At 45.9% G+C, this 12,121-nt stretch overlaps 1 long non-coding RNA gene across 1 annotated transcript; it reads right to left on the reverse strand.

The window, feature by feature from the left end:
* Window positions 1-10,326: 10,326 nt before the first annotated feature.
* On the reverse strand, window positions 10,327-12,000 carry LOC117203242 (uncharacterized). The gene is made up of 2 exons (XR_004485932.2): window positions 11,729-12,000; window positions 10,327-11,133 (listed from the first exon to the last, which is right to left on the reverse strand). It is a non-coding gene; the product is annotated as an uncharacterized LOC117203242 (long non-coding RNA).
* Window positions 12,001-12,121: the final 121 nt, after the last annotated feature.

Below are 12,121 nucleotides of genomic sequence, written 5' to 3' on the forward strand. Positions count from 1 at the left end.
AAAAGGGAGGTAACAAAGATACACCCTTAAAATAAAGGCACAAGCCCAGACTGTCTGGGCGGTGAGCCTACTGTAAATCTTCAAGGAGCATGTAATTCCTAGTTTATATAAACTTTACAGACCATGGAGAATAATGAAAGTTTCCAGCTTATTCTACAAAGCTGTGATAACCTGGAAAACAACACAGAATGATAGTACGCACACAAACAATAACCATGGGCTATTTTCATTTACGTGTATAGATACAAAACTCTTAGGTAATACGTAAACCAGTCACATCCAGCAGTCATATTTCATGACCACGCAGAATTTTATCACAGGAATTCAGGATAGTTGAACATTAGAAATTGTATTAATGTAATTTAGTACATTAATACATAAGGGAAAACAAATCATATCAAACAGTAAGAAAAGCAACTGATAAATTTCAATACCCATTTCTTTTTTTAAAGTTTTTATTGAAGTATAGTTGATTTACAATGTTGTGTTAGTTTCAGGTGTCTAGCTCAATACCCATTGCTGATAAAAACTCATAACAAGCTAACAATGTTGAGAAACTTCCTTAACCTAAAAAGTAGTATCTATCAAAAATTTAAAGCAAATAGCGGGGCTTCCCTGGTGACACAGTGGTTAAGAATCCGTCTGCCAATGCAGGGGACACAGGTTCGAGCCCTGGTCCAGGAAGATCCCAAATGCCTGGAGCAACTAAGCCTGTGCGCCACAACTACTGAGCCCGTGTGCCTAGCGCCTGTGCTCCGCAACAAGAGACGCCACCGCAATGAGAAGCCTGTGCACTGCAATGAAGAGTAGCCCCTGCTCACTGCAACTAGAGAAAGCCCGCATGCAGCAGTGAAGACCCAATGCAGCCAAAAATTAATTAATTAATTAATTTAAAAAATAAAATAAAATGGCTTGGTGTTTGTATTATAAATAAATAAAGCAAACAGCAAGCTTAATGTTGAAACATTAGAAGTAATCCCATTAAAGACAGAAGCAAATAAGGATGTCCACAATCTCCACCGTTATTCAACATAAAGCAGGGGGCCCTAGACAATGCTTTAAGAAAAGCATTAGAGGGACTTCCCTGGTGGTCCAGTAGTTAAGACTCTGTGCACCCAATGCAGGGGGCCTGGGTTTGATCCCTGGTCAGGGAACTAGATTCCACATGCCGCAACTAAAGATCCTGCATGCTGCAACTAAGACCCGGCACAGCCAAATAAATAAATATTTAAAATAAAAAAGAAAGAAAGAAAGAAAGAAAAGCGTAAGAAGTATAAGTTTTAGAAAGGAAAAAAATGATAGAATGGTTTACCTAAAAAATCCAAGAGAATCAACTGAAAAAGTTTTAGAACTATTAAGAGTTCAAGCAGTTGGCCAGATACAAGATTAATATACAACAACTAGTAATAGCTATAGCTTTTCTATCCACCAAAAAGAGCTAAATTTTTAAAAAATTCATGATAGTACCTAAAGCTCTGAAGTAACCATGAAAAAAGCAAATAAGAAATTTTCAATGTGAAGAAAATAATTTTCATTGAAAGATGGTAAAGAGGAATGGATGAAAATAGCGACAGCATATTCCTGGATAAGAAGATTTGATGTTGCAAATTGTTATTTTCCCTCAAATTAATCTATAAATTCAATTCACCCAAAGAGTTCAGACTATGTTCTTCAAGTGCCATTTCTCATTGGCTAATTACAGGTCTAGGGTAGGAAGTGTCCAAGATGAGCCTGCAATATTCTGTCATATTCTAATACATTTTGCTCTATTTTTGCTATGAAATAAACCACCTCCAAATCCAGCAGCTTAAAACGACAGCAATCCTCCTTCTTCTTCTTCTTCTTTTTTTTAATTCATAGATTAGTTGGGGAATTCCCTGGTGGTCCAGTGGTTAGGACTCCACGCTTTCACAGCCAGGGCCCGGTTCAATCCCTGGTCAGGGAACTAAGTTCCCACAAGCTGAGTGGTGCAGCCAAAAAAAAAAAAAAGCACTCATAGATTAGCCGTGTGGACCAGAATCAGCAGGGCAGCATGTCTGCTGCATTTGGTCAGCTGGGGCAGGCTGAAGGCTGGGGGCTAGAATCATAAGACAGTGAATTCTCTCACATGTCTGGCAGTTGACGCCAGCTGCCAGCTGTCAGCCACACACGGAGGCCTCTTCCCATAGCCTGGTTTTCTCACTTTGTGATGACTGGGTTCTGAAGGGGAGGGGAAGGGGGTAAGCAAAGCCCCCCACCTCCATCACCCTCACACCTGCAGTCAGGCCAGCACCCTTGACTCTCTTCCAACGGTCTGCAGGGCAATGTTTGTTCCACAGCTTACTGGTGTGGACTCCAGAACAAGTCACTTACATCCCAGGGACACGCTTTCCTCATTTGTAAAATAAGGTAAGCACAGGATTAGGGCTGGGGCCAAGGTGCAACCTTCATGTTATATATAGTATTGTTCGATTTTTTTATGATTTTTTTATTATGTGACTGTATTTGTTATTATGAAAATAAAGTCTTACCACATGACCCAGCAATGGTGCTCCTAAGTATTTACCCAAATGAGCTGAAAATTTATGTCCATGCAAAAAACTGCACACAGATGTTGATAGCAGCTTGACCTCATAATTGCTAAAACTTGGAAGCAACAAAGATATCCTTCAGTAGGTGAATGGATACACAAATGAATGCATCCAGACAATGGAATATTATTGAGATAAAGAGAAATGAGCCATCAAGTTATGAAAAGACAGGGAGGAACCTGAAATGCATGTTACTTGGTGAAAGAAGCCAATATGAAAAGGCTACGTCCTCTGCGTGCGGCACTGTGTGAGCCAGTGACACCGGACGAAGCAGAAAGGGGGAAAAAGCTTTGCACTAAACATCTACCATGGTTCTGCGGAGACGGCCGTGAGCAAGGGGCAACGCACCGGTGCCCCGGCTCCTTCATTGAGTGGAAAGTAAGCTAGAAAACCACGAAGGTCCACACGACAAAGCCCACATCATTCACAACCGAATTTGGCTTCCCTTTCCGGAACGTTGGAGCGTGGATGCGCTCGACGGGCACTGGCTGCTCCAGGGGATCAGGGCGTTCAGACGCCTGGATGGCATCAGGATGTCCCTGGGAGCGCTGGGTTTTTGTGGAGGCAGAGTTCAGCAGACCTCACAACATCCCAGCGGCTCCAGGAGAAGCAGCAGCTGTGACATCCAGGACTTGAGGTGGGATGCAGGGCCCGTGGCGCCTTTCGTGGATTCTCAGCACCTGGTGTGCGCGGGCACTCAGCCGGCGGCTGCCGTGTGTGCATCCAGGCCTTCACGCGTGCACTCGTGCATTCCCTTGTTTGCGACATTCGGCCCGGTTACCTGTCATGAGCCCTGGCCTCGCCCCTCCCAGCACTGTGCGCAAGTTAGTCCCAAAGTGCTGTGAGCTCAGTGCCCTCATTGGTAAAACACAGACGGTAACCGTCCCTTTTTTGCAAGATGATTGTGGGTTAAACAAATTAAGGCAGTAAAACTGCAAGAACAGAGCCAGGCCTATAGGAGACCCTTAGCAAATGCAAAGACACAGGTCTCTGCAGGTGTATGAGCATCAATTCACTTACAAAGGAGGCCAAGGGTATCTCCAGGAGACGCGTGAGTTTTCAGATGAGACCCAGTTGGGTTGGGACAGAAAACAGAGAAGGAATTTTTCCACCCTCATCTTTATATTCACTTTATTTTCTAAAAAAAAAGTGTGCTGTCTAATGAGAAAAGCGGAATGGGGTGACTTGGTGTTAATTTTGGAGATTTCGCTTATTCATTAATCTTTCACAAACAAGTGTAGCCCGGGGCAAATCTCTAACAATTCTGGGATTTGGGAAGAAAAGACAAAGCCATTTGTGGGCGATTCTGGTTCTCTTCTGCAAAGATTCTCAAGCCAGAGCAGCAGGGCAGGGTGGTGCGGGGAGAATCCTGCCTTTGGTAGAAAATGTGGAAACCCAGAGTCATGTGTGGAGCCAGGATGAGAATATTTGATGCTGGTAAGTGCACAAGTGGTCCTAGGGTGGACTTGGGGGTGGGTTCTGGTCTTTTCCAACAAGGAAGAGAATATTTGCCTTCATCTGGGTGTGGGTGAGTGGCTAAAGGGGCTAGGCCTGGAGTTACCCGCCAAAGAACAATCTCGACGTGCACATTTCTCCAAGCATTGGCCAAATCCATCACGATGGACATCATTCATTCATCCATCCCTTTGTTCATTTATGACATTTATTATAGAATAAGTGGGAAGACCAGATAAAGTGTCTGATCACCTTATTTCACAAAGAAATCCCTTGTGGTTCTACCACAAATTTTTAAAATTTTATTTTATTTTATTTTTAATTTTTTAAAAATTGAAGTACAGTTGATTTACAACGTCTCAGGTGTACAGCAAAGACTGACTCAGTTATTCTTTTTCATATTCTTTTCCATTGTAGATTATTACAAGATATTAGATATAGTTCCCTGTGCTATACATTAGACCTTTGTTGTTTATCCATTTTATATACAGTAATGTATGTCTGTTAATCCCAAATTCCTAATTTATCCCTCTATCCCCTGTTCCCCTTTGGTAACCATAAGTTTGTTTTCTACGTCTGTGAGTCTGTTTCTGTTTTGTAAATAAGTTCATTTGTATCATTTTTTAAGATTCCACGTAGGAATGTTATCATGACTTCACTTAGTATGATAATCTCTAGGTCCATCCATGTTGCTGCAAATGGCATTATTTCATGCTTTTCAGTGGCTTGAGTAATATTCCATTGTATAGATGTACCACATCTTCTTTGTCCATTCATCTGTCGATGGACATTTAGGTTGCTTCCATGTCTTGGCTATTGTAAATAATGCTGCTATGAAAAAAAAAAAAGGCTACGTGCTGTGTGATTCCAACAATATGACGTTCTAGAAAAGCTCAATCTATGGAGACAGTAAGAAGCTCAGGGTTTACTAGGGGTTGTGTGGTGGGGAGGGATGAATAGGTGGGGCAGAGGGGATTTTTAGGGCAGTGAAACTACCCTGTGTGATATGAAAATGGTGGGTACATGACCGTATATATTTGTCAGAACTCATAGAATGTACACCACCAAGAATGAATCCTAATGTAAACTGTGAACTTTAGTTAATAATAATGTATCAATATTGGTTCATCAATTGTAACAGATGTAACCCCCCCCCCCGCCCAGTAATGCAGGGTGTTAGTAATGGGGAAACTATGGGGGGCTTGTATATGGGAACTCTCTGTACTCTCTCCTCAATTTTTCTGTAAACCTAAAACTGCTCTTAAAAAGTCTATTAATTAGACAAAAGAAAAGAAGGAGGGCAGGAAAGAAGGAAGGAGGGAGGGGGGACAAAAGAAAACCCCTCTTCACACAGGGCCTGCTTCACTGTGGGCTCTTAGCAGACGGGAGTTTCCTGCCTCTTTCCCTTCCCACTCTCCTGGGTCGGGCTTGACCATGTGCTTGGGCGTGAAAGGCGTGGGTGGGGGAGAAAGGGGGATGAAGTGTCTCTGCCCCTCTGTGACCTTCCTCGGTGACCTTCACACTCCCTAGCTTGGCTCCACCTCTGCCCCTCCCCTCCTCCGTGGTCCTGAACACTAAGGGGACAGCGATACTCACCAGGGCACGGATGGCCCTGGCCCTTCCAGGCCTGGCAGGCAAGCCCTTGTCCACCTGGAACAGACCTTCCCACTTGCTGCTCTGCCCGGCAAAACTCTACTCTTGGGAAGCCTTCCCTGTTCAGTTCTGGGCCCCCATGACCCCTGAATCACCCCATCATAGGACCCTAAGACTGTATCCCTGCCAAGAGCTGTGCCAGGACCTGGGTCAGGACAGGTGTTCGATGCCATTTTAACAGCCCTGGGAAGGGATGCGGAAGCCCAGCCTGCAGGGGGACCAATTCAGCAGAGTTCTCAGAATCTCCTTCCATGCAGCCCATCCACTGCCATCCTGGGAAGGTTGACTCCCTGCATGAAGAAGCCCATGTGAGGATATTAGGCAGCATTTTTTGATAGCAAAGTCTTAACACCACCACCCATCAGAAGGGAGATGGTGAAAGACCAACATAGAGCCAAACCAGGGAATCGCCGCAAGACTGAGTCTGGTTATAGATACCGACATGTCTAAGACATGTTAAGTCAAAAAGGCGAGTTGCAGATGTCTGTATAAGTACCATTTATGTGTGTAAATGCAGAGGAAAAGGTCTGAATAAACCCCGCCCTTCTCGTAGCATTTGAATTTGTTTGAATTTTTGATAGCCTGAATATATACTTGGGTTACTTGTATTTTTAAAAAATGGGATGGATCTATATATGTTGACTTGGAAATAGGCCCAATATATATAGTTAACCTAAATATTCACACACACATGCAACTGTGTATACATAGGAAAAAAACTGGAAGGACTCATAACAAACTTTTAACAGTGGTTACCTCGAGGAGTGGGCTAAAGGAACTTTTCAAGTTCTGTTGTTTGCTTTGACACTGTTTGAATTTATTATGACCAGCAAACTTTAAAATAACAATAAAGCCCATTTTCTAAGGAAGGGTTTGATGAATGAATAACTGAACGGTTGAATGGATCAAGATGGGTAAATTAAGAGACCCTTTGGCAGGAAGTTGAAGCTCTCACTCCTAGCCTGTCTCCTCCCCAAAGAGGGCTCGTCTAGAGGACTGGAGGGTGGCCCAGACCCTCCCCCTCAGGCCAGGAGAAATGTGGGAAAATTGCCTTCTCATCAGAGAGCTCTCCACCATCTGCGGGTGCAGGACCACCACCCAGCATTGGCGTTCACAGCCCTCCACGACCCCAGCCCACTGCACCTTCCCAGCATAAGCCCAGTGATCTGGTTTCCAGTAAAACAAGGCACTTTCCAGCCCCTCCCACTTTGCTCACTCTGTGTCCTCTGCCTGGAGGGCCCTTCCCTTTCTGCTCTGCAGAGACAAGGCCTACTTGTCATTAGAAGCTCCCACCATCTCACGGGCCTCCTCTGAACTCGCCTGGCCTCACTGCCTGGCTCCTATTGGGCTGAGGTCCTGAATAAGTGTGTCTGCCTGCATGTCCATGGAGTATAATTGCTTTACAATGGTGTGTTAGAAACTAACTATAGAAACTATATTCACTTTATAACAAAGTGAATCAGTTATACATATACATATATCCCCATACCCCCTCCCTCTTGCATCTCCCTCCCACCCTCCCTATCCCACCCCTCTAGGTGGTCACAAAGCACCGAGGTGATCTCCCTGTGCTATGCGGCTGCTTCCCACTAGCTATCTATTTTACATTTGGTGGTGTATATATGTCCATGCCACTCTCTAACTTCGTCCCAGGGAAGCTCAGAGTCTTAACCACTGGACCGCCAGGGAAGTCCAAGGCATTATTGTTTAATAGATATGGAGTTTCATTTTGGGAAGATGAAAGAAGATCTATACTGTAGATAGACGGTGATGGTTGCACAACAATGTGAATGTGCTTAATGCCACTGAACTGTACACTTAAAATGGTTAAAATGGGAACTTCCCTGGCGGTCCAGTGGTTAAGACTCCGTGCTTCCACCGCAGGGGGCATGGGTTTGATCCCTGTTCAGGGAACTAACATCCTACATGCCGCACGGTACGGCCAAGAAAATAAAACAAAATACAACAACAATAATGCCTCATTCTCCCCTCTCTCCAACCCCTGGCAACCACTGCTCTCTCCTCTGTCTCTATGAGTCTGGCTACCCTAGGAACCTCACGTAAGTGGCATCATACAGTATTTGTCCTTTTGTGACTGGTTTATTTAACTGAGCAGAAAATCTTCCAGGTTCATCAGTGTTATGGCATGTACCAGATTTTCCTTCCCTTTTAGGGCTGAATAATACTCCTTTGTACTTATATACCACCTTTTATTTATCCATACATCTGTCAGTGGGCACTTGGGTTGCTTCCACCTTTTGGCTATTGGGAATAATGCTGCCATGAACGTGGGTGTACAAATATCTGTTCTAGTCCCTGCTTTTAATTCTTTTGGGTGTATATCCGGAAGTGGAATTTCTAGATCATATGGTAATTCTATTTTTAATTTTCTGAGGAACATTATTATTTTTCTTTTTTTAAAATTTTTATTGCAGTATAGTTGATTTACAATGTTGTGTTAGTTTCTGCTGTACAGCAAAGTGAATCAGTTGTACATATACACGTATCCACTCTTTTTCAGATACTTTTCCCATATAGGTCATTACAGAGTATTGAGTAGAGTTCCCTGTGTTATACAGTAGGTCCTTATTAGTTATCTATTCCATATATAGTAGTGTGTATATGTCAATCGCAATCTCCCAGTTTATCCCTCCTCACCCCTCTCCCCCTTTGGTAACCATAAGTTTGTTTTCTGCATCTGTGACTCTATTTCTGTTTTGTAAATAAGTTCATTTGTACCATTTTTTTAGATTCCACATATAAGGGAACCTTATTTTTTATTATATGTTTGAAATGGTTCACAGTAAAACGATTAACGGTATTTTAAAATGCTTCATAATGGCAAGAAGTTACTCTGAAAACGCATCGTCTGGAAGAATGCCCTTACATGCGTCTAATACTCTTTAAGAACTCGAAATATTTAGTGGATGTGGCATTGGCTCCCCCAAATCAAAGCCCCTAGAAGGTTAAGCTACACCCACACTGGTATTCAAGCTCCCCTTGCTAGTGCTGCCTTCATGAAGGCACGGGACACACTTCAGGTCAGTGAGATGGGAAGAGAAGTGTGTGTGTGGTGGGGAGTGAACTTCAGGAACTATTTCCTTACTCCTAAGAAAGACACTAGGAGAAGGTGGCCTTGGTCCTGGGCGTGGCTGTAACGCTGCCATTCTGTCACCATCTTGAAGGTGGAGCCACAGAGGAGAAGGCAGAGCTGAAGGGTAGGAGGGGCTTAAGTTCCAGTGTTGTGGAGTTTTTGGCTGTTGAGTGGGTAATACAGGCATAGGTACATGCAATAAATGTCCTATTATTCAAGCGACTTGAGTGGAAGCTATTAGTTGAGGTTGAAAGCATCTTCACTGATTGAGTAAATAACTTCTAATTTAAAAAATTAGATAAGTAATATATATATTCTAATTATAAACACTTAATAATACTGAGAAAATTTTAAAGTTCTCCTTCACTTTCCCCATCCCATTTTCCTTCCCTAGACCTTTTTTACTATATACACATGCAGTCTATGTTTACACACGTTTTTGTTTTAAGAAAATGTTGGCTATACTACATATAGATCATTCTTTACATTGCTTTTTTAACCTAAAAATAGGTCTTGAAAAATGTTCCATACCATTTTCTTAATTTAAAAAAGTGTTGTATAGTATTCCATGGTGTGGGAATACCCACATTTATTTCACTGTTCCTTTATCAGTGAACATTACACATGCCTCTTTGGGCACTGGTGAAAATACTTACGAAGAGTGAATTCACTGAAGCAGAATTCCTGAGTTAATGGATAAGTGCATTTTAAGTTTTGATAGATGTCATCTTGCCCAGAGAATGCTTGTGCCAATGTAGGTGCCTAATGCAACAAAGGGGCAGCCCCCATGCCCAAGTTTCACCCTCCCCCCGCCCACACACACAGCTGCCGGCCTCTTCCTACCCTCTCTCCTTCAGCTGCCACCCCAGTGGCAACAGCAAGCCTTTCTCCCAGAAGGAAGCCCTGTGTGTACGTGGGAAAAGTGCCAGAAATGAGGGGCGGGGACACTGGCCCTGCCTTCCAGGAACTTCTTTTCTCTCATGGGAGAAGGAAGCAACACTGAAGGCAGTTAGTGACTCAACAGGGATGATATTAAAAATATTTAATACCCCCATTAGGAACACGAATCAGGAGGAGGCCTAGACTTAGTGCCTCCAGATGGGAGGCTACAGGCCCTCTGCTCAGCCAGACATTAACCCTTTAGTTGTCAGATCTATGAAGGTCTGGGGGAATCCCAAGGAAGGGGCTGATGAGAGTGCGGACAGGGTGGCCACAGCAGTGCATATGGGCTTACGTCCCTGTGGCATTCCAAGGGGTCGTAGGGGATCTGAGGAGGCACATGTCCTGGCTACTATGGGACTCTGAGAGAGCTTCTGGGAGGAAGATTTTCTTGCAGAATTTGGGTTGGGAGGAGAAGCAAGCAGGCCAGGAATCAGCTGGGTCAAGGCAAGCCCTGACCCTCTACTTCCTTTCTCTGTTTAAGTGTCCTCCTTGAGTCCCCTCCTCTTCCTAACCTGCCCAGAGAAATATACATTGATCTGGGGCAAATTTACTCAGTTTGAAAGAAACAGTGAACTGGTCATTTTTATAATATAAAAAGACTCCATCACATGCTCCCTGACCTCAATCTTCTTTATTTTGTGCATTAGAGAGAGGCAAGATTTCAAACGTACCTACTTTTCCTCCATATTGGGTTGAAAGGGCTAGAGAGCTGACTTCAGACCATGAGCCACACCCTGGCGGACACACACATGGTCTTCTTTTTTTATTTTCATGGTCTTCTACCAAAAGGGCATTTTACCCCGGACCCCCTGAGCTCCTTGGAGGAGCCCCGCCTGGTACCATGCTGTTGGACGATCCTTGAAACCGAGGCACTAAGAGACCCTGCATCAGGCCTCAAGAACCCGGATGAGGATCTGTCGTCCCTCATAGACAGATCCGGGGACACTGAGACCCCGGAAGGGAGAGCTTCCTGAGGTCAAACAAGTATACAGGAGCAGAGGCAAAACCAGGGCTGAGTGCTGTGTGGGCGTGGGGGTGGGGCATCACTTTTTAGTGGCCTGATGGGAGGAGCGGCTAAGATGGGGGCGCAGGAGGTTGCTTAGCTCACCGCAAACCTGCAGGGTGGGTGGAGAAGAATCCAGGGGCCCACAGCTAACTGTCCCTACTTGCAAAACCCAGGACCCGGGAACGTTTAATCCGTTTAAAGAGAAACACGGGAGACTGCCCAAGAGGCCAAGACGCCTCAGGAGGCTTTTTGGTTCCTAGTTCCGGCCAACCGGGCGGGCCTTGTCCTCTGCCTGGGGAGGGCGGGTGGGGAAGACGCCATCTTTGGTCTCCAGGTCCAAGGTCGTTTGGCACCATCTCTCCCGCCTACCAGATTGCCGGCAGGGCTCCGCCGGTTCTTCCCCTTTTCTTTCCCTGCAATGGAAGCATGGAGTCTTAACCACTGGACCGCCAGGGAAGTCTCCCCCCCCTTTTCTTTCGGGACCTTTTGCAGTACACCCGCAGGTCTTCCATAGTCTTTTTGCACCGAGGTTCCAGATTGGTGATGGAAAGACTGAGGTCTGGGGCCTCTGCGGGAATCATGAAGGAGCAGAAACCTCAGTGGTGCTTCTCAGACCTGCAGGCCGGAGATCACCTGGACACAAGGCCGTTTATTTTTCCTTTTAGCTCGGAGGATGAAGAGAGAGGGCACTGTTTTCTACAGAGACACCGAAAAGTCCTTTCTTAATTCCCCACCTCGCCTCGGCAGGCGGAGGTGACCGGAGATTCTTAAATTTTTTAATTTTTTAACAGCCCCTCCTGAGCGTGTCCAGCTGTTTAAAGTAAGGCCCCGCGTTCCCAATACTGGCAGAAGGCGAGCGCATGTGGGAACCTGTGCTGGGGGGAGGGAGGGGGGGAGCTGACAGCCCCATCCGCAGCCAGGGAAGGGTCCATCCGTTTAAGGCCCCATCACCTCGGGGCCCCGCACAGCCTCGAAGTGTTCCTGCCCGGATCTGGGAGTCCCACGCACCTGGAGGGCGCTCGGTGTCCACTCCCAGAGGGCGCTGCAGACCGTCGCCCACAGTCGACAACCAACTGCCGTCCCTCCCGCCACTCTCCCAGGCAGAGCCTCAATACCCTGGGCCGGGGCGCAAAGGAGTGCGCTCGGCCCCCACCACCCGGGAACCTAGGAGCAGCTGAGCTGCAACGGCGGAACCACAGCCAGGTGGGAAGGTGGCTCCGGAGGTAGGCGAGGCTCTGCCCACGCACCGCAGGCCGGGGGCGGGGCAATCCTGAGGGGCCGGGCCACTCAGGGGGCGTGGTCTTAGGGGGTGGGGACTGGGGCTGGCCCCAGGACCTGGAGAGCTGGGGGTGGGGGGCTAGTTTTTGCAACGGCTAAGGGCTTGCGGCTTTATTATAAGGC

The sequence above is a fragment of the Orcinus orca genome, chromosome 13 (genome assembly GCF_937001465.1).
Source record: "Orcinus orca chromosome 13, mOrcOrc1.1, whole genome shotgun sequence".
Lineage (NCBI taxonomy): Eukaryota > Metazoa > Chordata > Mammalia > Artiodactyla > Delphinidae > Orcinus > Orcinus orca.